Here is a 26,004-nt window from a genome sequence, read left to right on the forward strand (position 1 = left end):
TGTATTATATATAGTAAAAAATAAAATTGAGGAGTCAGTGAGTTCTTTTGATTAGGCATATGTTTTTTTAAACGATCATTCTATAAGAGATGAGGGTTGATGAGCTTATTGTATTGTCCCTAAAACAACAATCACCACCAAAATTATCACAAATTTTGTCTGCTTTTTTATTAGGTACGCCAGTATGGGAATCTGGCTGATCAGATTTATGTGAACATATTTATACTCCTGTTAGTCCAAATTAAATAACAGTCTGCATTTTCTTTTGTTAGTCATCTTGCGAGGGGATTTTTAAAGGAAGGTCAGAGTACCAAAGTTGACCAAATACTGCTCATTTTAATGGTTTCTATGTGAGGAACAAAACTCTTCAGTTCATAGGATCCAGAAAGCCATCATGTAAGAGTGTGCAAAGAATTGTTTTTGGTATCCTGAGATCACTACATGTTTGCAAAATCAATCAGTCAATCAATCAATCAATACTGATCTGCATTTAGGGCAGTCGCCCAGGTGGCAGATTTCCTATGTGTTGTTTTCCTAGCCTTTTCTTAAATTATTTCAATGACATTGGAAATTTTTTGAACATCTCCCTTGTTAAGTTATTGCAATCCCTAACTCCCCTTCCTATAAATATTTGCCCCAATTTGTCCTCTTCATGCTGCAGAATAGTTGTGTGTGCCATTGCCCACCACTCTTGATGATTTGAAGGCCTAGCTAGACTGGTCACTAGTCACCTTCCATTTGTGGCATGATTTGGCTGTGGAGTAAACACAAATTCTCACTAGTTTCTTGTATTATATTAAGTTTGTCTTCTTAAGTTTGTTTTACAATCACCACTGATCTGCATTTAGGGCAGTTGCCCAGGTGGCAGGTTCTCTATGTGTTGTTTTCCTAGCTTTTCTTAAATGATTGCAAAGAAATTGGAAATTTATTGAACATTCCCCTTGGTAAGTTATTCCAGTCCTAACTCTCCTTCGTATAAACATATATTTGCCCCAATTTGTCCTCTTAAATTCCAACTTTATCTTCATATTGTGATCTTTCTTACTTTTAAAGACACCACTCAAACTTATTCATCTACTAATGTCATTCCACGTCATCTCTACACTGATAGCTCAGAACATACCACTTATACTATAAAATACAATTTGTTTATTGACAACCACCTACGCAATACCATACAATCCTTATGATTAGGACATAATTTGTTTTACATTAGTTATTGTGGGACATGTTCTGCTTGTGTTACAAGCATAATCAGCCACTTATCTTAACAAGCTAGATCAGGATCCTGAATTGGTTATTATATATATATATATGTATATATGAGAGCCGGCACCGTGGTGTAGGAGTAGCGTGCCTGCCTCTTACCCGGAGGCCCCGGGTTCAATTCCCGGCCAGGTCAGGGATTTTTACCTGGACCTGAGGGCTGATTCGAGGTCTACTCAGCCTACGTGATTAGAATTGAGGAGCTATCTGACGGTGAGATAGCGGCCCCGGTCTAGAAGGCCAGGAATAACGGCCGAGAGGATTTGTCGTGCTGACCATACGACACCTCGTAATCTGCAGGCCTTCGGGCTCAGCAGCGGTCGCTTGGTAGGCCAAGGCCCTTCAAGGGCTGTAGTGGTATGGGGTTATATATATGAGATTATTCCATCAAAGTCAATTACGTACATACACTGACTGAGCAAATGTCATGGGATAGCGGAACACTGATGCGCAGGTGTGTTGTCTGCGCACCACACGCCCCCTGTCCCAGCGGCAGTTGTATAGGAGACCTTGTGAGCAGTGGCTGTGCATGAGACAGGTGTTGAAATTGACCTCTGTGGACCATCTCAATTAGAAGCGATGTTAAAATGTTGTCAAGAATATGAGTTTATTGACAGTTGAATCATTTGACGAGGTGAAGGTAGCTTGTACGTTATGAATTAAGTGTATTGACAGCTGTAGACTTCTTACTACGAGTGTAACACTGTTTAACCTTTAATCTACAACTTTTTATCTTCTCATCAATGTGTTCTACATTTCTACCATATGCCTATGACTTTCGTCTTTTGTCTCCTAGAAAGGAATATAGTGATCTCCTGACCAACCTTCAACATTATTTTCTCAATATTACTTTTTGAATAAATATGACTGATTGTCATTCTCGTCAGAGTCTAATTGTAACCGCCAATTGGTCAACTTAATTTTATAGCAATCTTACTACTTGTTCATCACAGTCTGTTGCTTTGTCCATTTTACTTGTAATAGCAACCTTTTAATGTCAATAATTTTAATAATTTCACCTTTGTAATTCTTCACATTGTAATTTTTTTTTAAACCAACATTGTTATTTTTAATGTTAATTTTAGTTTAAGTCTCTTCAAGACTTTTTAAAATCAATTTCATGTTATATGTTATTCAAGTGCTTATTTTTATTCTGAGGTTAAGACAATGGCTGATGATGCCTTCATACTAGGCAAAACATGTACCATTTTTAGTTAATAGATCAATGTGAATCATCCAAGACAATGACTTATTGTATTGATTAGGTGGTTAATTTAATAAATAACTTACTGTTATTATTCTAATCATATATCATCAATACGGATCAAAAATGATATTTATTACATGTAATACATACCACTTAGTCGAGCACCTTGTCTCCTTCCTCCCAAGTCTTCCCATTAACGGTTGTAATGAATAGGTGGAAACCTTTACTGTGTTGTTACTCAAGTCTTCCCAGCCCAAACTTTGCTACATTTTTGTAACGCTGCTCTTTTGTCGAAATCACCCAAAATAAATCGAGCTGTTTTTCTTTGGATTTTTTCCAGTTCTTGAATCAAGTAATTCTGGTAAGGGTCCCTTACATTGGAACCATACTCTAGTTGGGGTATTACCAGAGACTTACATGCCCTCTCCTTTACATCCTTACTACAACCCCTAAATACCCTTATAACCATGTGCAGAGATATGTACCCTTTATTTGTTGTTGTTGTTGTTGTTGTTGTTAGTCGTTTAGTCGCTTTCGACTCTCCGTGACCCCATAGACCAAAGTGCGCCATTTCTTCCTGTCGTATACTATTTTCCGAAGTCTTTCTAAATTGAGAGCCGTGGCTTCCTTGATGTCATCAATCCACCTCATCCGTTGTTGCCCTCTTCTCCTGTTACCATCAGTTTTCCCCAGCATTAAGGTCTTTGTCCGCCTCTGTGGTGTAGTGGTTAGCGTGATTAGCTGCCACCCCTGGAGGCCCGGGTTCGATTCCCGGCTCTGCCACAAAATTTGAAAAGTGGAACGAGGGCTGGAACGGGGTCCACTCAGCCTCGGGAGGTCAACTGAGTAGAGGTGGGTTCGATTCCCACCTCAGCCATCCTGAAAGTGGTTTTCCGTGGTTTCCCACTTCTCCTCCAGGCAAATGCCGGGATGGTACCTAACTTAAGGCCACGGCCGCTTCCTTCCCTCTTCCTTGCCTATCCCTTCCAATCTTCCCATCCCTCCACAAGGCCCCTGTTCAGCATAGCAGGTGAGGCCGCCTGGGCGAGGTACTGGTCATACTCCCCAGTTCTATCCCCCAACCAAGAGTCTGAAGCTCCAGGACACTGCCCTTGAGACGGTAGAGGTGGGATCCCTCGCTAAGTCCGAGGGAAAAACCGAACCTGGAGGGTAAACAGATGATGATGATGATGATGATGATGATTAAGGTCTTTTCCAGTGAATCATGTTTTCTCATAATACGACCGAAGTACTTTGGTTTTTGGCTGAGTATTTGACCTTCCAGTGAACAGCCTGGGTTGATTTCCTGTAATATGGACTTATTAGATCTCTTCGCAGTCCACGGAACTCTAAGGAGTTTTCTCCAACACCATAGTTCAAATGCGTCTATTCTTCGGCGCTCAGCCTTTCTTACTGTCCAGGTTTCGCTTCCGTACATTGCTACTGGGAAGACCATAGCCATTACTATACGAATCTTCGTTCTTAAAGTTACGTCTCTACTCTTGAAAATGTTATCAAGGTTGGCCATTGCCTTCCTCCCAAGAGCAAGCGTCTCTTAATTTCATGGCTGCAATCGCCATCAGCAGTTATTTTTGAGCCCAAGTAGATGAAACTAGGAACAACCTCCATTGTTTCACCATTTATAGTATGTCACAGAAAGAAAGAGATCCACCTTATCAATACAAAATTTAATATTGTTATTTAAAACAGGACCGGTTTCAACTTATTACAAGTCATCTTCAGCTGTCATTTACATTCACATTAGAATACATGTTCAAACAGGTGTATCTTACTAATAAACATGTCGTGTTTGATAGACATTAGATAGTATGTCTAGAAGTGAAATTCTGCTTCTTGTATCTAAGTTTAAAGGATCAAAAATATTAAAAAGATATCTATCTTTAACACATTAAAAAATTACAACACATGATAAAATTTGTTGTTTACACCTGACCTTGAATATAGCATTATCGTTCAAGTTTTACTAATAATAGTTCTTAAAAGGACTTTTATATTGCATTGTTTTTAGTCGACTAAATATGCTTAAATGTAGCCGCATGTGCTTATACAGATACTTCTTATTAGGCTTAGACTTCGTCAAAATGAGTAATGTGAATTCAAAGTTGAAATTACAATAACAAAGTGAAGTGCGTTTGAATTAATATTGAATGACCTCTTCAAATATATACTGTGTAAAATACATTAAAATCAACATAAAACAATGGTACATTTCAATAAAAGTTAAAAAGTAAGAGGCAGTCCTGCAAATTTGTAAAACTTCATATGAAGTACTGTTCTTCATGTGTACATGCCAAGTTCAAATGGGGCACTATTGGCCACTATTTGCTTAAAGTCCAATCACTATAAATTTATATTGTCTGGTTGAATATACAGATTGAAGATGAATGTGCTGCTGGGGTTATGAAAGCTGTTGTTGTAGGTGGTTCTTTTTCGGTCTATGATACTTGCTAACTATCTGTAAAAGTAAATGAAATCAGTTAGAAGCGCATTAGAATGTTAAAGTGTTAAACTTGTGTGTGTCTGTGTGTGTATTGTAGAGATTACTTACTGTCGTGAGATGATTGGGAAGTGTATCGCTTGGCAGCTTGGCGTGTACTATATCGTGAACTTGTGGTATTGGTGTCTGTTCCCGTGAGGGGAATGGAGGGGTGGGGAAGGGGAGTTGCTAATTGTGTAGAGGTGGAGTTAGTTGTGTCTTTCTCCTGCGCTGTGGATTGCGCGTGGTGTTGTTTATTGACTGTTCTCAAATAATAGTTTTTTATAAAAGGGATAATTTTATTAAATAAAATATTGGTTTTTTCTGTGATTTCATTAATATTATAATTAGGGTTGGCATATTGGTCTATTGTTATATATAGTTCTTCAGTAATATTGAGTAAGGGTCCTTTGGGGTTTGTGCTTAATATTATCATATCATTATCTATATTAGTAAAGTTATGTTTGTAATCAACCATGTGTTGTCCTATTGCCGAAAAATGGTTGTGTTTTATGGCATTGACATGTTCGTTGTATCTGATAGTAAAGTTTCTGCCTGTACGTCCTATGTAGCTTGTTAGGCAGTTATTGCAGCGGATACGGTAAACTCCAGAACGAAGGTATTTGTTGTTATTGTTGATAGTTTTTGTGTTATGTATGATGATGTTGCTGTTATGTGTAGTCCTGTAGGCTATTTCAAGGTTATGTTTTTTGAAAATGTTGGTTAACGAATATATGTGCGTGTTATTAAATGTAAAGGTTGCGTAGTTTTTCTTAGGTTTGTCTATTTTTGATAATTTAGTTTTGGGTTTTGATTTGAATTTGTGAATGATTGAATTGACTGTATCTTTCTTGTATCCATTTTTTCTTGCTATTTCTCGGATTAAATGTATCTCTTCATTAAAATCTGTTTTTGAAAGCGGTATGTTAAAGGCTCTATACACCATACTGTAATATGCTGCTTTTTTATGGGAGCTAGGATGAATGGAATCTGTTGCTATTGTGTTTATTGTATGGGTAGGCTTGCGATAAATTTTGAAGGATAAATGATTGTCTTGTCTAGTAATGGTCAAATCGAGATAGTTCAGTTTGCAGTTGTTTTCTGATTCTTTTGTAAACTGTATATGTGGGTCTATGGTGTTTAATGTGTCTAACAAAGTGTTGTCATTGGTTAGTCTATTATCGATGATAGCAAATACGTCATCAACAAAACGGCACCAAAAGAATATTCCGTTTATTGTACTGATTGAGTTGTATTCGAGGTGGTCTAAATATATTTCAGCAATTACACCGGAGGCGGGAGAACCCATTGGTAAGCCTAGTTGTTGATAAATTGTGTCATGGAACTTAAAAAAGTTGTTATTGACGGCAAATTCTAAAATTATTATGAATTCCTCGATTTCTAAATTACTTAGTTTACTGTAAGTTTTGAGGTTGGATGAAATTATATCTATAGTTTTTTTAGTGGGGATATTGGGGTACATATTGGTAATGTCATAAGACGCTAAGGAATGGTATCGTTCTAGTTGTAGCTCTTTAGTTTGAAATAGCCTACAGGACTACACATAACAGCAACATCATCATACATAACACAAAAACTATCAACAATAACAACAAATACCTTCGTTCTGGAGTTTACCGTATCCGCTGCAATAACTGCCTAACAAGCTACATAGGACGTACAGGCAGAAACTTTACTATCAGATACAACGAACATGTCAATGCCATAAAACACAACCATTTTTCGGCAATAGGACAACACATGGTTGATTACAAACATAACTTTACTAATATAGATAATGATATGATAATATTAAGCACAAACCCCAAAGGACCCTTACTCAATATTACTGAAGAACTATATATAACAATAGACCAATATGCCAACCCTAATTATAATATTAATGAAATCACAGAAAAAACCAATATTTTATTTAATAAAATTATCCCTTTTATAAAAAACTATTATTTGAGAACAGTCAATAAACAACACCACGCGCAATCCACAGCGCAGGAGAAAGACACAACTAACTCCACCTCTACACAATTAGCAACTCCCCTTCCCCACCCCTCCATTCCCCTCACGGGAACAGACACCAATACCACAAGTTCACGATATAGTACACGCCAAGCTGCCAAGCGATACACTTCCCAATCATCTCACGACAGTAAGTAATCTCTACAATACACACACAGACACACACAAGTTTAACACTTTAACATTCTAATGCGCTTCTAACTGATTTCATTTACTTTTTACAGATAGTTAGCAAGTATCATAGACCGAAAAAGAACCACCTACAACAACAGCTTTCATAACCCCAGCAGCACATTCATCTTCAATCTGTATATTCAACCAGACAATATAAATTTATAGTGATTGGACTTTAAGCAAATAGTGGCCAATAGTGCCCCATTTGAACTTGGCATGTACACATGAAGAACAGTACTTCATATGAAGTTTTACAAATTTGCAGGACTGCCTCTTACTTTTTAACTTTTATTGAAATGTACCATTGTTTTATGTTGATTTTAATGTATTTTACACAGTATATATTTGAAGAGGTCATTCAATATTAATTCAAACGCACTTCACTTTGTTATTGTAATTTCAACTTTGAATTCACATTACTCATTTTGACGAAGTCTAAGCCTAAGAAGTATCTGTATAAGCACATGCGGCTACATTTAAGCATATTTAGTCGACTAAAAACAATGCAATATAAAAGTCCTTTTAAGAACTATTATTAGTAAAACTTGAACGATAATGCTATATTCAAGGTCAGGTGTAAACAACAAATTTTATCATGTGTTGTAATTTTTTAATGTGTTAAAGATAGATATCTTTTTAATATTTTTGATCCTTTAAACTTAGATACAAGAAGCAGAATTTCACTTCTAGACATACTATCTAATGTCTATCAAACACGACATGTTTATTTGTAAGATACACCTGTTTGAACATGTATTCTAATGTGAATGTAAATGACAGCTGAAGATGACTTGTAATAAGTCGAAACCGGTCCTGTTTTAAATAACAATATTAAATTTTGTATTGATAAGGTGGATCTCTTTCTTTCTGTGACATACTATAGATATCAATACGGAACATCATGAAATTTATTAATCAAGATATTCACCATTTATATGCCAGGAGGTGATAGGTTTAGTTGCCATGATCTTTGTTTTCTTGACATTCAACCTTAGTCCAGCTTTTACACTTTCTTCTTTCACTTTCATTAGTAGATACTTAAGTTGTTCTTCACTTTCTGCCAACAGGGTGGTGTCATCAGCATATCTAAGCTTATTTATATGTATCCCACCAATTTTAGCTCCAGTTTCTGTTTCATCTAATTTGGCATTCCTCATCACATACTCTGCATATAAGTTGAATAAGTAAGGTGACAATATGCAGCCTTGACGTACACCTTTCTCAATCTTGACCCATTCAGTTGTTCCATATAGGGTTCTCACCATAGCTTCCTGATCAGAGTAGAGATTTCTCATAAGGCAAATAAGATGATCTGGTACTCCCATAGTCTTGAGTACTTGCCACAATTTATTGTGGTCGACACAGTCAAAGGCTTGAGCATAGTCAATAAAGCATAAGTATAGGTCTTTCCGGAATTCTCTTGCTTTCTCCATAGTCCAGCGAATATTAGCAATTTGATCTCTGGTTCCTCTGCCTTTGCGGAAACCGGCTTGTTCTTCAGGTAGTTCTCGATCTACATACTGCCGAAGCCTATTTTGCAGGATCTTGAGCATAACCTTACTAGCATGCGATATAAGTGCGATTGTTCGGTAGTGTGAACATTCTTTAGCGCTGCCCTTCTTTGTAATTGGGATGAACACTGAGTTTTTCCAATCTTTTGGCCACTGGTGGGTTTTCCATATTTGCTGACATATTGAATGTAGCACTTTCACAGCATCCTCTCCTAGGATTTTGAACAGTTCTGCTGGGATTCCATCATAACCACTTGCCTTATTGTTTGCAATACTTTCTGGGGCCCACTTGACCTCACTTTCTAAGATATCTGGTTCTGGCTCTGACAACAGAGTAACTTCATCATCAGGAGTATTCCCATCTTTCCTATACAAATTGCCTACATATTCCCTCCACCTTTCTTTAATCTCCTCTGCTTCAGTAAGTTTTCCATTTTTATCTTTTATCATTCCAATCTTCGCCTGGAATTTCCCTCTGATGTCTCCAATTCTTATGTAAATATGTCTTACCCAGTCTGTTATTTTCCTCAACTTCCTTGCACTGTTCATTCAAAAAGGCATCCATATCTCTTCTAGCTAGTTTCTGAAACTCTGCATTTAATTTAGACATCTTTGATCTTTCCCCTTTGATTTTTGCATTCCTTCTGCTATTTGTAGTGCTTCACTAATAACTATTTGGCCTTCTTCTTGTTCTTTTTCTTGGGAATATGCTTTTCCACTGTCTCCTTAACAACACAGCGTACTTCTGACCATAGCTCTTCTGGAACTCTATCTCTTAAATCTAATCCATTAAATCTGTTTCTAACCTCTACTGTATATTCAAGAGGTATGCTATTTAGGTCATATCTGCTTGATGGTTTGGCTCTGTCAATCCTTTTTAATTTGAGCCGGAATTTGGAAATTAAGAGCTCGTGATCTGATCCACAATCAGCCCCAGGCCTTGTTTTGGATGACTGTACAGCACTCCTCCACCTTTGACTACAGAGTATGTAGGCAATCTGATTCCGACATTTACCATCTGGCGAGGTCCAGGTGTATAGGCGTCGTTTGGGCAATTGAAACAGTGTGTTGGTAATGACCAGTGAGTTGTCTTAACAGAATTCTAGGAGTCTCTGTGCAGCTTCATTTGTTGTGCCAAGGCCAAATTTTCCCGTTACTCCATCTACAGTTCGATTTCCTACTTTGGCATTCCAGTCGCCAATAATGAAGACAACATCCTTCTTTGGTGTTAACTGTAGCAATTCTCGTAAGTCTTCCTAGAACTGGTCAGTATCTTCCTCTTCAGCTTCTGTGGTTGGTGCGTAAATTTGTATGACTGTGATGTTAAAAGGTTGGCCTTGAAAACGTACAGACATCATTCTATCAGTTTTAAAATTGCACCCCATTATAGTGTTACGCACCCTGTTGCTAACTATGAGGGCAACTCCATTTTTCCTTTGGTTTTCACGTCCAGAATAGTAGACCATGTACTCATCTATAGCAAATTCACCAATACCAATCCATCTCACTTCGCTTATTCCCAGTATATTGATGCCCAGTCTCTTCATTTCTTGTTTGACTATATCCAGCTTTCCTTGTTGCATGGATCTTACATTCCAAGTTCCTAAACAGTACTGTTCCTTGCAGCATCGCACATTTCTTGAGGCTTCTCTCAACGTAGTTCCCCCCGGAGATCCGACTGGGGAACTTGAAACTCCGGAATATTTTGAATTGAGCAAAGCCATGGGGTTTATATGATTACCCCAATGAAGATCTTTCCTTATATTAACACCTAGGTACTTACAATAATTCCCATCAATGCAATAATTAAAACTGAGAGGACTTATCTTATTTGTGAAACTCACAACCTGACTTTTAAGCCCGTTTATCATCATGCCATAACCTACTATCCTTCTCTGAACATTATCAAGGTCATTTTGCAGTTGCTCACAATTTTGTAACTTATTTATTACTCTGTATAGAATAACATCATCTGCAAAAAGCCTTATCTCTGATTGCACTTGTTTACTCATATCATTAATGTATATAAGAAAACATAAAAACAAAATATTGCCTTCAGGAATTTCCCTCTTAATTATTATAGAGTCAGATAAAGCTTTGCCTACTCTAATTCTGTGAGTTCTATTTTCTAGAAATATATCCACCCATTCAGTCACTCTTTTGTCTAGTCCTGTTGCAATCATTTTTGCCAGTAGTCTCCCATGATCCACCCTATTAAATGCCTTAGACAGGTCAATTGCAATACAATCCATTTGACCTCATGAATCTAAGATATCTGCTATATCTTGCTGGAATCCTACAAGTTGAGCTTCAGTGGAATAACCTTTCCTAAACCTGAACTGCCTTCTATCGAACCAGCTATTAATTTTGCAGACATGTCTATTATAATCAGAAAGAATGCTTTCCCAAAGCTTACATGCAATCTATGTCAAACTGACTGGCCTAATTTTCAGCTTTATGTATATCACCCTTTCCTTTATATACAGGGACTGCTGTAGCAACTCTCCATTCATTTGGTATAGCTCCTTCATGCACGCAGTAATCAAATAAGTACTTCAGATATGTTACTACACTATATCCCAACACTTTGTCTTTAGTATATCACCCCCGATATCTTATCAATTCCAGCTGCTTTTCTAGTTTTCAACTTTTGTATCTTATTGTAAATGCTGTTGTTACCATAGGTAAATTTTAATACTACTTTAGTACAAGTCACCTCCTCAATCTGGATATTATCATTGTAACCAACAAACTTTACGTACTTCTGACTGAATACTTCTGCCTTTTGAAGATCTTCGCATACACAGTCCCCTTGTTCATTAATGATTCCAGGTATGTCCTTCTTGGAACCTGTTTCTGCCTTAAAGTACCTATACATACCCTTCCATTTTCTACTAACATTTTTGTGACTGCTAATTTTGCTTGCCATTATGTTATCCTTAGCTCTAAGACTTCCTTGCTAGATTCAATTTCCTGGTAAGTTCCTTTAATTTCTCCTTACTTCTGCAGCCATTTCTAATTCTATTTCTTTCCAACCTGCACCTCCTTCTTAGTCTCTTCTTCCCATGTTGTACTGAAGTGGCTTCTCACTTCCACACAATTTGTCATGACTAGGGCCTATTTTTTTCCTTCCATCTTAATTGGAAACTTTTGACATACTTCTTAGTTATATGCTCTTAATATTTTAATTTTTAGGATCTTATTGACCCTAAAAATGCTGCTAAATGGAACTTAAAGATATAAAGAAGCGTAAAATGGCCCTTTTCAAAATCTATTACATAAATTGTTGTTATTTTCTCAAATCCATTTGGAGTTACCAGTTTTTTTGATTTTCCCACAGACTGCACATTTTACATGAAAGCTGCCGACTAAATACAAAGGAACAGAATGCAGTATTCTCTGAAAAGAGAATGGCATAGAGCAGGTCATTACCCTTGCCTTTACCAACAAGAAAACTGAAATGCAACTTACGGAAGTTGGCCAGCCTTCTCATTGCCTCTCATCTCCTCTCTCTCATCTCATCACCTTTTCGGTTGCTAGTGAGGATTAGTGTCTCATTCAGTTAATTTTTCCAGCTAGTTTGTGTGTGTGTGTGGAGTGTATCGTAACATATTCAACATGTCAAAATAATAAAAGGCTAACATTGCTTTTATAATAAACTTAAAATTCGGACCATAGTCAAGACCATTCATATCCTAGGAGTAGACGTAGGCATTGCCTTGAGGTTCAGCTGCTTCTCAAATGGCCAGCTGTAGGTTCCTTGGTTTGTCAGCATATTGCAATTGATATCTCAGACAATGACTTGGCTTGTTTGCTGTTAATTGATGATATTTTTTGGTAGTGGAATTTTTTAATGGTTGAGGAGCAGATTTTTTACAACCTTCAAAATTCTGTTATGTGTAAATGAACTAGATGATGACTGTGTTTCTAACACACTGTAAAACCCATTGATGTATGCATTGCAAGAAGTGGAGGTGGGTCAGTTGCACACTGTAACTCTTAACAAAGAAATTTCCAGGTAAGACCCAGAGTGGAATTCACAACGAATGAAATGCAAAGGTAAGCAGTGGAGTTCTTGCGGATTCTGTGTAGAAATAGAGGGCATTCGGAAAGGAGGAAAGATCATAATAAAGTAGTAATTTGTTTTGCTGTTTGCTTTACTTATAAGTTACAGGCCTTATTTTTGTCCTTACCTGATGTAATGGGAACAAATGAAAATGTTTCAATGCTTCAGATGGTTTGGTAAAGGAATGATGAATGATTTACATCATACTTGAATTTTCATGTAGATGCTTAAAAATTCACTTTTCTTCATCCTGAGGTCCAGCAATTCCTGGTTTATGCTATGGTTATTAAATTTAGAAATCATGTTAGAGAATAGCTTCTCTTGAAGCAGTCATGATTTTGAAATGTGTGTGGGGGTAGGATTTCACAGTTTCAGCTTGTTTTTCTTAGAATATTGATAATTTCAAGAGAAGCTATCTTCTAGATCCCTTTCTCAAAAACTATCAGTTTTGGTATTGGCAATATACTGTTGAACACTAGCTATTGTTTAGTAGTTTCATAGTAATCCAGTTTTTGCTCAGTAGATATCTCCAAAGACATCTGTTTCAACATCAGAAGAACTGAGTGTACTCTCTCATGTGCTGGCTGTCCTGGTAGAATCATTGAACACACTGATCCAGAGAATGGAGTATTCGGATAACTCTGTAAGGCAGTCTCATTTACTACTTTTTTGCCCATGATATGTTTGTCACATAGAACTTCACTTGCAAATAAATTTTATAAATTGCAGTATTGCTTTTCGACTACTATAAAATGTTTCTAAATAAAAAACACAGAGCATATTCAGCGGTTGACCATATACGTGTATGCAGGAACTTCCCTGTGACTGCCATTTATGACCTGGGAAGATAAATGCTGTAATATACAGCGATGTACCAAAAAAGCCAACACTTTTATCAGTAAATTGATCATAACCCATCCTGTACCATGGTTTGCGTGGAGAACTTTTCAGACTTTATTTTAATGCCCCCACATGATTAACAATTGGTTGTTACCTTAACTCATTTACAAGAGCATTGCTAGAAGAGTTGAGTTTCAACAGGATGGCACTTATGCACACTTTGTATTGTTTGTGAACATCTGAAGTAGGTTATTTAGTTTATTTTCCGGGTTGAACCGTGTTGTTGTTTTCTGTGCATTACGTACAGTTTGCCGATGTTTCGAATACATTGCAGTATTCTTTGTCAAGGAAACTGAAATACCCGTACTCGATCCGAGGTAATCAGTCTCCCAGGCAGCAATTACACTACAAAGAGTGGTTCCTGACCTTGGTCAATATATCCTAGCCTTTCTGGCTGACATAAGCCCCCTGGCTGTCTTGTGAGAATTCTGGAGGTATGTGTCACAGCTGGGTAATGGGGTTTGCCTGTGCTATGTAGTAGAAGGTTCGACCTGCATGTTTATGTTGTGGTCTGTATGTCTTAATCTATGTATGATAGGCATCCAAGAATTACAGATTTTATATCCTTGAATATAATCTATGTATAACTAAATTTGTCACCCCAAATTTCACAATTTGGGGTGACCATGGGAACAAATCGAGTATTACTGCTACTTGTGCCAAGTTCATCTCTTTAATCCTTCCTGTTTGATTTCAGGCCTCCTTTCCATCTCTTGTACATTTCTTATTGGAAATCTGGTTGTATAAACTTAGCACTGCGCGCTCTCTCTTTTCAGTTAAAACATTGTGAATGGAGACATCCATTTGCCAAGAGTGTGAAGTCACTATTGTTTATTTCTATATTGATTATTATATACCAGGCTTAGTAGCTCAGGGGGTAGAGGTCAAGTTGGCAGATTTTATCCCAACTCAGTCTGGTGATATCTGAAGGGGATTAAGTACGCTAACCTCATGTCGATAGATTTTGCTGGTACATAAGAAGAAACTCTGCAGGACAAAATTCTGGCACCTAGGTATCTCCAAAAACCATAAAAGTAGTTAGTGGGACGTCAACATATATTGAAACATGGTGTCAAGTCACACGAGCATGCTGACCAGTTGACGGTCCCATTACGTACAATCTGCTCAGTAAATGTGTTTATCAGAATGTTACGGACTTCCAGTCTGAAGTTGGGAGCTCCATTTTGTTAATGAATATAGTGATAAGTTGGGATGGTTTTCCAGCTCGGGCAACACAGAATCTTGAAGCATCTCTAAGTAAGCTGCTGAAGTAACAGTTCTTTTTAAAAAAGTGTCCACTCACCTTAAATGTTGTTTCGTCTGTCCATAGGACTGACCGCCAAAACATTGGATCTGATGCATTACGGATTACAAATGCATCACAGAACGCGAGACAATATAGTTTCCTTCAAGATTCTCTTATTGTAAGGTTCATTCGAGACACGTCAAACTATAATGCCGATATACAAGGGAATCTGATGTTTGCATTACTACCAACAATTATTGTTAATATCAAATTATAATTAAATCTACATAAATGGAAAGTCTCTCATGAATATGAAAGTAATATTAACCCTACAAGTGCCAATGCTATATTCTGTAGTGCCATGCGTTAATGCTAAAACGATAGTGGTTTCAAAAATATTTTATAAAATTTATAAATATTATCAGAAACCAACAATATATACACCATTTTGATCAGAAAGCATTATTTCACGATAAAAAGACATATAAAAACTTAAAATATTGGAATTAAAGATTCTTCATAGAAAGGAAACTTTTTGTTGGTTTCAATTTTTGTTATCTTGAAAAAAAGCGAAATTGCACAAAAAATGTCATCATAACAAAAAAAAAAGCAGAAATATACAAAAAATCCCCCATAAAATGCTAAAATGACCCTGAAAGTTTAAAGAAAATCCATAATTAGCACTCCTAAAACAACTTATGTTACAGTAGGGGGAAAAGAAAACATTCCCCTTTTTCCTTGCAGATTATTCTGATTCTACTTCCTCTTCCTGGGCTTTCTACCTTTTGTGTCCCCTTGCTCTGAAGAAGTGCTCTAATTGATCTCACATTACATCCTGGATACCAATATCTGGATTGCCTTACTTTTTTGTTGTTGCTCTTACAGTGCACTTCCTCAGTTGTTTGCAATGGTGTATCGTCATCTGACAAATTATCCAAACTTCCTCCAACCTCACTTAGATTTTTTTTTAGAATTTGTTTTACGTCGCACTGACACAGATAGGTCTTATGGCGACGATGGAACAGGAAAGGCTTAGGAGTGGGAAGGAAGCAGCCGTGGCCTTAATTAAGGTACAGCCCCAGCATTTTCCTGGTATGAAAATGGGAAACCACGAAAACCATCTTCAGGGCTGCCGACAGTGGGATTCTAACCCACTATCTCCCGGATGCAAGCTCACAGCTGCGCCCTCCTAACCGCACAGCCAACTTGCCCAGTCACCTAGATTTTCAATGTCCTCAGAATCATCTTCACCATCAATTTCACTAAAGTCACTACCTCATCTAAAGCTTGTAAAAATATCCAATTCAGTCAGCAATGTTTTTGATTTTGATGCTGCTGTGTTTGTTTACTACAGTCACTACTTGATACGAGATTTGTACAGACATGAAACTCTTAACAAGTACTACCAAATTGACAACAGTGGTGATAAGTGTGAACTAGAGACATTCAAGTTGATGTAGTACAAATATTTCACCAACAGATGACATAATGGTCACGGAAACACACATTTACTGAGGATCTCAAAAAAGCGATCCTGGCACCACAGGAAGGCGTAATGTGCCACTTTTAGAGATCCTTGGCAATTCTTGTGTTAAAAACAGAAAATGGTCTTTAGGAGCACCCTGTAAAACTAATACCTCACACAGATATGTTATCATGCTTGTCTTCACTATTTACCAAAAACTCAAAAATTAGAATTTTTATAAATGTATGGAGGGATACATTTATTGGTATACAAAATCAGACAATCCTGATTTTTCGGAATGTGTGGCAAGTGTTATGTAATCTTTGCTCGGTAGCATAGGTCATCATGTATGTTGTGTCTCTCCACTATCAGCTTCTTGAGGGTGTAGGTTGGACACAGTTGCACTGATACATGTAGGAAATTGTCTCTTTATCTCCAGCGGCAGCAGCCGCTACTCATTTCCGAGAATACATTTTTCTCCTGCAATTCTTCTTAAAGTCTCTTGGCTCTGTGGATGTGTCGCTGATGACTGATCAAGCCAATCTTTGCCTGAGATATGCGGCCACACAAGTCACATCTAAAGGTGGGTGGAGGACGCGGTTGGATCTGTCGTAGTTTCTGCTTTTCATGTGTTTCAATTTCTTGTCTACGACATGCCTGCTCAAACAGTGAGACATCTTCTGCAGTAGCTTTGCGCCAGAGAACATGGTTTTGTGCCGTTGTTGCCCAGGTGTTAGCATTTATGTTGGTACTATTCATAGTCTTCTTAAGCTGGTCTTTATAACGTTTCAAAGGAGCACCTCGAGGCCTTTTGCCATGACCAATCTCATCGTAGAGAAGTTGTTTAGGCAGTCTGCTATCATTCATACGCTGGATGTGACCAGCCCATGTAAGCCGATGAAGGCTTCTATGCTGTTCATATGCCCCTTGTCAAGAACTGCCGCATTGCTTATGTAGTTAGTCATCCCATTTGATGTTCATGATGGATCTAAGTTTCTGCTTATGAAAGTGTTCCAGTTTCTTTATGTCACAACGATAAAGTGTCCAGGTTTCATATCCATATAGTAATGTTGTTATGACTACAGCTTGGCACACCATTAGTTTGGTATTATGTATTTTGAGATCCTTATTCAAGAAAACTCGATGGGAGAGGCGGCCATAAGCTGCATGGGCAGAGCGTATTATATTTTCCACATCCTTTTCTGAGGTGCAGCGTGTAGTTAGAATACTACCAAGGTAGGTGAATTGGTCTGCTTGTTCAAGAGGTGTTCCTGTTATGGTGACGTTTAGTTCAGGAACAGTACCACCTGGTGCCGGCTGTGCAAGTACTTTGGTCTTATGGGTGTTGATGGTCAGACCAAATCGTTCTTAAGCTTCCTTAAAACAGTTGTTGGATATTTGAAGCTGCTCAGGTGTATGGGCAGGTGTTGCATTGTCATAAGCATATTGAAGCTCTATTATCTGAGTATTATGAGTCAACCTCTGAGAACAGATGCTTGTTTGGTTGAACAGTCTGCCATCATACCAAAACTTAATTTCCACACCTACATGGTCATTAGTGGAAGTCTCGTGAAGCACAGCTGCCAAGTACAGGGCGAAAAGGGTGGGGGCAAGCACGCAGCCTTGCTTAAGCCCATTTGTGATAGGAAATTCTTCTGATAGCTCATTCAGGTGAAGAACTCGTCCAACTGTTCCATCATGGAGAGCCTGGATTAAGCCTACAAAACGGTCAGGACAGCCAAAGTGCCGTAATACCATCCACATAGCTTCTCTAGGAACAGAATCAGAGAGAGGCCTTTTCCAGATCGTAAAATACTAAAAGAAGCAGGATTTGTTGTTTTCTGCATTTCTTTTGGATTTGTCTAGCACAAAAGATCATGTCACGCCATCATGTGAGGCACGAAATCCACATTGATACTCAGGCAGTACGATTTCAGAGTCTGAAGACAGTTCAACAAAATCCTTGCCAGAACTTTTCCTACTGTGGATAGTAGGGAAATGCCACGATAATTGCCACAGATACCTCGATCACCTTTCTTGAAAATGGATACTATGGTGGCATTTTTCATGTCGGCAGGCACCTTCTGTGTTTTCCCAATTACTAGAACTGAGGAGAAAATCCTGGTTTTCAAAGATAGTCCTCCACTTTCAATAGGTTCCACAGGAATGTTATCTGGTCCGGGAGATTTTTCTTGGTTTCATGCTTTTGAGGGCTTTGGTGAATTCATGGAAAGTTGGTTGGACTGCTATCCACAGTTGCAAAGGCTGTTGTGGCACATATTGGAGGAAGTCTTCAGCAGCAGTTGAGCTTTGATTTAAAAGTAGGCTGAAGTGTTCTTTCCAGTGTCATATATATTAAGACGCCTTATCTCCACATGTAGACTAAACTCAACTGAACTACTGGAGGAGCTCTATTTCAGCAGATTCCCTGTGTTTCTTCCAACCCTGTTATCTAGTCTATTAGAGACCTCCAGATGATTTAGTTTGCTTGATATTTTGGAACCGAGCTTGATAGCTGCATTCGCTTAAGTGCATCCAGTATTCGGGAGATAGTGGGTTCGAACCCCACTGTCTGCAGCCCTGAAGTTGGTTTTCCGTGGTTTCCCATTTTCACACCAGGCAAATGCTGGGGATGTACCTTAATTAAGGCCACAGCCGCTTCCTTCCCAGACCTAGCCCTTTCCTGTCCTATCGTCGCCATAAGACCTATCTTTGTCGGTGCAACGTAAAGCCAGTAGCAAAGAAAAAAGTAGTTTGGCGTTAGTTTCTCAGATAGTCTAATCCAGTTGATGAGACAAGTGCTCGTGTGTTCCGTAGACCTAGTGTAGAAGTTTCTGCTGGTGACTCAAAAGGCCTTGAATTACATTCCAGATTTGGTTGGACAGGTTAGTGAGCAATGGACAAGGGAAATGGACGTTGAAGTTGCTTTGAGAAAACCATTAATGATTCAGTAGGTTTTTTTTTTTTTTTTTTCCCAGTGCTACATCAACTTATTTGACACGGGAAGACTGACTTCATACAAAGCAGGTGTTCTCCTTTGCACTATAACTCAGAGCCAATATGGAGGTTTGGATCGTAAGCACTTCATTGCTACAACCACTTCCTGCTAATTTTCTTAGTGTGTTACTTCTGCTGATATTTTCTGCCCTGTATTGCAGGGGTGCTTTTTGTATGTTAGGCTCTGTCAAGGACACCAAAATATTTTAATGTGATGCAGCATTTCATTTTAACTGTAATTTTATTGATGCCAGATTTCTTCTCAGATGTATAGCATATATTTGAGTCTTTAAAGGATTATGTTTTAACTGAGTCATGCCATTTGAAAATTTGACACTGTACATAGGTTGTTTCATAAGTCTTGGCAACGATCTTATTTTGCTCGAACATGTGGCAGCACAGTAAGACTGGTATTACATTGGAAACCCTGTAGCAGATGCTTTAAAAAAGGCCACTAACAGATTCCATCTTTAGGTACAGGTCTCTAGGTACCAGCGCCTGGCACAGTCAATATGGGTCCGTTTGTGGTCCAAGATGGATGTAAGTAAAGTGGAACAGCCGTCATACATGAAAATTCCAGTTCTCGGCGTGCAGAAATCCCTATCATTGTCTTGCAAAGTTATGAGAAGCTATGAGTGATAATAGGTCATATTGGACTGCCGTTACGTGGCATCTTTCCAGCATAGACACGTAGCAACTGAGACCTGGGTGCAGGGTGGCCATTATCAAACAGTGCTTAACAGAAGACTGACCTTGGAATGTTGCAGGAATTATTCACACAAATGGGTATATGTGACTCAACAGTGTTCAGCATTTTAGTACTGGACTTGCAGGTGCACAAGAAGTGTTTGAAGTGAGTGCCACATCAGTTAACAGAGGTGCAAAGTGGTTGCAATAGGAGACTTGCCATATCAACCTGGAGTGATTTCAATGTGAAGGGAAGAACATATTCAGTCACATTTTTGCTTTTGGCAAAACTAGGGAATGAGCATACCAGAACTGAAGTATCAGTCACCTGAACGATATCACTATGACAACACAAAATGCAACAGTATCCATCCATCACCTACTAATGACGTGCTCATTTTAGCTTATGATTCTTGAGTGTCGTCCTCTTTATAAGGTCAGTGCCGTCAATGCTCAGTATTACTGCACATTTCTGTAGAGCAGTCTGTGTTCTACAAATTCATTGAAAATGTCCATCACTGCTGAACAATGCTGTACTCCTTAATAATGCTACAGTCCTCACTACAGCTCCCATCAGGGGGCTTTGTATGTGGGTGGAGGTGCCTCCCTATTCACTAGATCTCAGTCCATGCAACTTTGATTTTCTACTGAAACTGAGAAGTGCTTTGCAGACAGGTCAGCTACCGTAATGGAATATTAGCAGCAGGTAGTACATGCTGATACAACCAACACCACCGATGGTGTTTAATACCTGCCCCATTGTTGGTAATGATGTGTTGACACTCAGGGGAACTATTTTGAAGGATGTTAGCTCTTTGTAATGTGTGTTTGTGTTCAATTTATGCATAATAAAATACTACAGCACTTCATTCTATATGTGCATATTTTGATTCTCTCTCCTGCTATTAACTCCTGTAACCCGATCTCATTTGATGCTAGCATTGTGACAGACATTGCCTTGGCTTTCCAACAAACATAATGGATTTCTTGTTTTATAATGTTATCATAAAAATGACTTAAAAATCCCCAAAAAGACAGAAAATGACCTAAAAATGAAGGAAACTATATACTTACCCAAATTAGTAAATATGTCCATTATCTGCATTATCTTTAATTGGGAATGGATTGTACACAGTTAATAAATGTCATCAGAAAATAATAATTGCAAAAAATAATTGGTTTAAAGAAGTTCAGAATGATTTAGAAGAGCTGAATATTACAATGAAGCATATTGAAAATAGAGAAGAAAAAAGGATTCTCAAGAACAAACAAATAAGATTGTCTTTAAAAACTGTACAACACAAACAATATGTCATATCTGATGAAGAAAGGACAGCCAGGTCAGCCAGAATGAAGAGGTTTTGGGAAAGGAAGATGATGATGCAAGCTAAATCTTCAGTTAATTCTTTGTTAACGTAAATGTATTTGGATTTGATTTAAGTGCTCCAATGTGGGCGTAAACTATGTAAGTAATAAATAAATAAATTGCAGAAACACCTGAAAGATGAATATTTCACTCCTGTTTTTAAAACGTAGTTCGTAGGAGAAAAATAACTGAGCCACTGATATTCTGGTTACCATTGTTTGTCAGGACCAATATGTTGCTAAAAGGTAAATCTTTTATTTGCTCTGATTTCACTTCACATATTTCTCAGAAAGGTATCTGATCCTCTGGAGAACTTACTGAATTGTGAAATATTTTACTTCATTGGACAGCTATAACTTTTTCTTTGGCATTAAAACACTTGAAGTTAATCACACATGAGTGAATAAAACTAGCATTGTGTAAAACAAAACTAACAAGCATGTGTATGTATGTTCGTGCTCGGGCACTTCACCAACCTGATTTCAATGTGAATTTGTACCTATTACAGTGATAATACCCTCCCCGTCTCATCGCAAGCCCATCCAAATTAGAAACAGTGTGTTGTCACTCTCTGGAGTTCTGGATTTCCAAAGTGTTCAGATAAGGGTTGTAGAAGGTTACTTTATTTCACAGTTTCTTAACTGAGTACTGAACATTTTGATTTTCCCATCTGTTGAAAACTTGAATGATATTCAGATATGTTGACTATCCAACATAAATGCATAAAAATAACTGTATATTAACGTAGAACAAAGAAAGTTAACTTTGAAACAGGATTGCTGAAAATGACAAAATAATTAAGCAAAATTAAAAAAGAGCTTGAAAGTGAAAAATAGCAAAAAAATTACAAAAAATGAGTTGATAAATATGCATTTCTGTAATCAGGGGCCATGATCAAGATTTACATATAAATTACCAATGTGTGTGGTGCACCAGTTAATATAAGATGTCATTTCATCAGAATCTGGGCCCTGACTTACAAAATAACCCTCACGTCATAAATTTTCTGCAAGAGAACTTTATGATTTGTTGTAGCATTTGCCAGGCTTAATGAAGCTTTTTTTTTTCTCCAAGTCACATTGTGAATTCACTTGGCTGTAGGATGGAAAGAGATTCAGCATCTCCTCAATATGTTTGGTATTTTCTCAAATACTTTATGAAGATTATTGAGGTATGATATTAGCCGATAATTCTTAGAGATATTCTTGATTGTTGGTTGTTGTTAAGCAATTATCAAAGCTTTTCTCCAAATTTGGGGTACTTGGTACCCATGAAGTTAGGTCCTTGTAGGAGCATTATTTTGTTATGTGTCCAAAATTCTTCAATACATTTGCGATGGAGTTCAATTGTACCTTTCCTCCTCCCTGCCGTAAGCGAAACTTTTCTGTTTTCTGTATCATTGTAGTAGGTATTTAAAAGATACATCCTTTCAACAGCACTAACAGTGTATTTTCAACGCATTTCCACGTATGTTTTCATGTACCACCTATAACAATGGCTCTCAGGAAAGCTGGGCATGTATCAGTGAGCAGTTTGCTTTTTTCTTTTTTCTTTCCCCACCCCCTTCAAGGCTACATCTGAAGACAGTCCAGTTCTCTTTAGGAGCATTAATTCATCTGGTAGTAATTAACACAGTTCATAAGACTGCAGAGATTTGTACATTGTCAAGTTTTCCCACCATTATTGATGATTTCAGGCATTAACCTCATCGTCGTATCCCATGTTATTCCCACTGATGCTACCGATAATCACGCCACACACTACGACTCCTTCTGAAACCGTATGCTGTTGCAAATGTTTTAAATACTCCAGGCAAGTATATATCTAAGCCAGCTACTTTTCCATTTAAATTTAAAACTTACGATTGCAAAAGCACATAAATTATAATTCCTGATAAAGACGTCTTTTGCACTCGCGGGAGAAGACGAGTGCTTGATAAACACATGAAATGCTTGAGTGTTAATGCTTATTTCCATAGATTTACCAAGTTCACTTTAACCATTTTTATGTCATTCAAATGATCATAAAGGGGCAGTTTTTGTGAAGAAACCCACCAGAAAAGTGGAAGAGTAACTAACTTCTTCGCCATTATTGAGTTGGGGCCATTTTTATTCAATTCCCCAACCCATTTTATGTCAAGATGCAAATTCCTTTAAGTTTTCTCCATACGTTTTTAAAAAATATCACACCGAGCTCGATAGCTACAGTCGCTTAAGTGCGGCCAGAATCCAGTATTCGGGAGATAGTAGGTTCGAACCCCATTATCGGCAGCCCTGAAAATGGTTTTCCGTGGTTTCCCATTTTCACACCAGGCAAATGCTGGGGCTGTACCTTAATTAAGGCCTCGGCCCCTTCCTTCCCACTCCTAGCCCTTTCCTGTCCCATCGTTGCCATAAGACCAATTTATGTCGGTGCGACGTAAAGCAACTAGCAAAAACAATTTTAAAAATTATCACAATCGGTAATGGCTGATTTGAAAAAGGCTGTTAAAAAATGCTTCCTTGGTAGTCACTTGGCATTATTATGAAGGCTACTTTAAAATTAGGAAAACAAAGTGGGAAAATCTCAAAAGGGAAGCCATACATCTTTCTTATTAGGAAAACCTACATACATTTGAGCACTTCTGGATTACAATAATAAGAAATTGCCTAGATTTAAAAAAAAATTTTTTAGGCTGTTGTATTCTCTATGTTAACAGGCTTGTTATGATTATAATTATAATATTGACATTCATTGCCAGTTCAGTGATCAGTTCTCACGTCTAAATCAGCTAATGTATTTAACTTCAAACAGTGCTTTCATTAGTGAAATGTGGACAGGTGAGAGTGTTGAGAGCATTTTGCCAAATAAATTCCTTAAGTGTTCAGCAGATGTGTTCAAAAGCCATTCAATGTCATTGCTAGCAATAGGAACACTGGCAGGAGGGTATTCATAACAAAAAAGTAAGACCTAAATGTAATATGTTACTTTGGATGAAACTGGACATATACTATAATTATTGGACTCTGGCAGTGAGGTTCTGGGAGGCAAATGAAGGAGAGTAGATTGTTTAGTAGAATAATGTATTCGTTGTGAGCTCGCATCCGGGAGATAGTGGGTTCGAATCCCACTGTCGGCAGCCCTGAAGTAGGTATTCTGTGGTTTCCCATTTTCACACCAGGCAAATGCTGGGGCTGTACCTTAATTAAGGCCACGGCCACTTCCTTCCCATTCCTAGGCCGTTCCTGTCCTATCGTTGCCATAAGACCTAACTGTGTCAGTGCGACATAAAGCAAATAGCAAAAAGAATAATGTATTCAGCAATGGAAGAAAAGAAGAGGGGAACCTAGGGGACAGTGGGTAGATATTGTTTTATACTTGCAAGGTAATACATATATCTATGGTTACTAAAGAGTGGCGAGAATTTTGTAAATATGTTTTGTAAAAACTTTCCTATCCTATCATCGCCATAAGCCCTATCTGTGTCGGTGCAATGTAAAACCACTAGCAAAAAAAAATTAAAAATTAAAAACAGCATTTTGAATTACTCTTCTCATCCACGATACAGCTACCTAGCAGCACGCCGATGTGACGGATTCTTCATGCTCTACGTACCTATATGGTAATGTGTACAATTTGTGAATTTGTCAAACTATTGGTGTTCTAATACACTTTTATCATTTATAATTGAAGCTAATATATTATGTAGTATGAAATCTTGGTCATCTACGTAGGATGTTCCCAAACATGTACCGTAACTTGTAAAAGGAAATTTTGTTCATTCTGAAAGCCAACGACCCTAAATCACGCCCAAGTGCGAAGTTATGTACCGTAACTTGTAAAAGGAAAATGTGTTCATTCCGAAAGCCAACTACCCTCAAATCTAACCCTAGTTTATATGTTTGTAAGAATTGCACAACACCTTCATGAAAGTAAAGATGAAACACTATTGGCGGAAATTTTGAGGAGAACGGCGTCACTCCAGGAATGCAATACAGCTAGATGTAAATGAACTCTCTGACAAGGAGGAACTTAGTTCATTCCAAGAGGGATAATACATAACATTCTATAATAATAAAAGTCTGTGTATAAGCTTATAAATTTCCAAGGTATGTATTCAACATCTTTCTAGAGGACCTTGCAAATCATAAACATTGAATATTGAATAATGGTATATGTGGTTACAGAACTGTTATTCCAGATTTATTCATGGATCAGCACCATATTTATAGTACAAATGAACTGTTTGGATTGGACTTGACAGATTTCAATGAAACTTGAGTGAATGATCAATTAACCTATCATAAATTTAATTGTAATAATCATTTTGCCATAAAATCAACAGTAGTATTAGAATTCATTGCTGGAAACTATTGAAGAAAACACTTTATACCAAACATGAGAGGTTAGCTACATGGAACAGAATTTCATGCTCTACGAACCTATATGGTAATGTGTACAATTTGTGAATTTGTCAAACTATTGCTGTTCTAATACTCCTGTATCGTTTATAATTGAAGCTAATATATTATGTAGTATGAAATCTTGGTCATCTACATAGGATGTTCCGAAACATGTGGGAAGTAAATGAGGGAGGGGAGAGGGG

At 37.7% G+C, this 26,004-nt stretch overlaps 1 protein-coding gene across 1 annotated transcript in view; it reads left to right on the forward strand.

Annotated features, from left to right (window-relative positions):
• hep (hemipterous) overlaps positions 1-26,004 on the forward strand; it is a 390,680-nt gene that overhangs the window by 306,787 nt on the left and 57,889 nt on the right. The gene's annotated exons all lie outside the window — the stretch shown is intronic.

The sequence above is a fragment of the Anabrus simplex genome, chromosome 1 (assembly GCF_040414725.1).
Source record: "Anabrus simplex isolate iqAnaSimp1 chromosome 1, ASM4041472v1, whole genome shotgun sequence".
Lineage (NCBI taxonomy): Eukaryota > Metazoa > Arthropoda > Insecta > Orthoptera > Tettigoniidae > Anabrus > Anabrus simplex.